The sequence below is a fragment of the Mustela lutreola genome, chromosome 6 (assembly GCF_030435805.1).
Source record: "Mustela lutreola isolate mMusLut2 chromosome 6, mMusLut2.pri, whole genome shotgun sequence".
Classification (NCBI taxonomy): Eukaryota; Metazoa; Chordata; class Mammalia; order Carnivora; family Mustelidae; genus Mustela; species Mustela lutreola.
Window position 1 is genome coordinate 58,662,047 of NC_081295.1, and position 2,491 is coordinate 58,664,537.

Consider the following 2,491-nt stretch of genomic DNA (forward strand, 5'->3'; position numbering starts at 1 on the left):
TCTCAAATGTCTTTGCCCCAGGCGGAATTGCACCGCCCTTACCAGGGGCCGGGCTGAGTAATCAGCTCAGGTTTGCTTTCAGGAGCTTTTGTTCCCTGAGGGCTTTCCGCATTGTTCCGGAGGACAAGAATATAAATGGCGGCCTCCTGGTCTTCAGCCCCGAGGAGCTGAGAGCCCGGGGCCCCGCTCCTCAGTGCGCCCAATTACTCCCGTCTGCCTGACCTCTGGCCGCGCTCCGAGCTCACCGAGCCTGCGAGCTCACCGTCAGCTCTGTCTATGTAGCTGGCTTCCCCGTTCTAATACCTGTAAGCTCTGCCACACTCAGACACCCCCGATCCTTCTGTGACCCTGCGGGACCTGGGGCCATGCTGACCCCGCGTGGGCTTCACCCCAGTTTAGCCTCTGGAGCGACGTCCCTCAATGGAACAGACTTTTAAAAATCCCGATTTTGTGCTCCCTTGCTCTGCCACTTGCCAGGAGCCAGCCCCTCCCCCCTGGGTCTATCTTCCCGTCGCTTTGGATTCACTTCTCCGCCAGTCCTACCTTTCAGAAAGTGGTTGTTTTTCTGTTTCTAGAATTGCTGTTCTTCTTCTCTTCGATCTGCCGATGGATTTGTAGGTGTTTGCAATCTTTAGATAAGCTATCTAGCTGATTTCCTGCTAGCTGAAGTAGTCTCAGCCTGCTACTTCTCCGCCATCTTGACTCCTCCCCCCTCGTACTGTATGTATTTTTTTAGAATGGCTTCTTCCACTAGATAATGTGCATTTAAAATTTCCTCTGCATCTTTTTGTGGGTTGATAGCTCATTTCTTTTTTGTTGTTGAATAATATACCATTGTTTGGATGTGCTTAGTTTGTTTATCCACTCACCAACTGAAAAGCGGGATTGCCAGATCATATGATAACAGTATATTTAGTTTTGTAAGAAACTGTCCAACTGTCTTCCATTTTACATTCCCACCAGTGGTAAATGAGAGCTTCTGTTTCTCCACATCCTGACCAGTATTTGGTGGTGTTGGTATTTTCGATTTTAATCATTCTAATAGATGTATAGTATTATCTCATTCTTATTTTAATTGCTTTTGAGTTTTAATAATTTCTAATATATTATTTAATATTTTGAGGTTTTGAACATTTATGTTCTTACATTTTTTATAAAAGTCAAAGTAAAATTTGAATATCATTGTTATACTATATAATATGAGGTTATGTTTGCCAAGATAGAATGAGGAACAGATTTTGTTTAACAGTTTAACTTAATTTATAATCTTAAGATATATTGATATATGGAATGGTGGCATCTTTCGAAAATCACTGAGAAGTTGTACACAGTCTCAATAGAAATGTGTGCATACAGAAATATAGACAAAATTCTGTGTGTCTTTCAGGGATTCACAGACTTCCTAAGACTCATCCAGGTATTTATTCAGCATAGGACAGCAGCCCCTGCTCTAAATTCTTGACAATTACTGCTCATTTAGTTTCCTGAAAGCACAGTCCGAAGATTATCATCCTCTTACATCTTTTCTTTTTTTTTTAAATTAAACTTGATTTTTTTTTCAGTGTTCCAAATTCATTGTTGAAGCACTACACCTGGTGCTCCATGCAATATGTGCCCTCCTTAATACCCATTGCCAGGCTCACCCAACTCCTCACCTCCCTCCCCTCAAAACCTTCAGTTTGTTTCTCAGAGTCCACAGTCTCTCATGGTTACATCTTCTTTCACACTCCTTCAGAGGTGTCCAATTCCTTAAGTAGTAGTTCCTTCAGCCTGCTATTTAAAACACTCATTACTTTTTAACTTTGGCTGAAGCACCAGCGGCCAAAATGAAGTTGAATACCTTTGCCACTTCTGACCACAGCAAAAATCATAAAAAGTATTTTGATGTACCTTCCCACATTTGCAGGAAGATTGTGTCTTCCTTTCTTTCCAAAGAACTGAGACAGAAGTTACAATGTTTGATCCATCCCCATCCAAGAGGATGATGATGTACAAGTTGGGAAAGAACACTGTAAAGGTCAGCAAACTGGCAAAGTCATCTGGGTTCACAGGAAGAATCTGTTATCTACATTGAGCGAGTACAGCAAGAAAAGGCAAATGGCACAACTGCCCATGTGGCCATTCACCCTAGTGAGGTAGTTATCACTAGACTAAAAATGGACAATGGCCATGAAAAGATCCTTGAACATAAACCCAAATCTCACCAAATAGGAAAGGAAAAGGGCAAATATAAGAAGAAACAATTGAAAAGATGCAGGAATAAAGTAATCTTATATAAGACCTTAAATAAAAACTATTATGATGAGGGGTGCTCATCATTTGATGAGGGTGGCTCAGTTGGTTAAATATCTGCCTTCAGCTCAGATCATGATCCTGGGGTCCTGGGATCCAGCCATACATCAGGCTCCCTGCTTAGCAGGAGGTTCCTTCTTCTCTCTCTCCCCACCCTTCCCTTGCGCTCTCACTTGCCATCTCTCTCTAAAATAAATAA

General features: G+C 42.2%; 1 pseudogene; it reads left to right on the forward strand.

The window, feature by feature from the left end:
* Nucleotides 1–1,826: 1,826 nt before the first annotated feature.
* Nucleotides 1,827–2,263, forward strand: LOC131833144 (large ribosomal subunit protein uL24-like; annotated as a pseudogene).
* The last annotated feature ends 228 nt before the right edge of the window (nucleotides 2,264–2,491 follow it).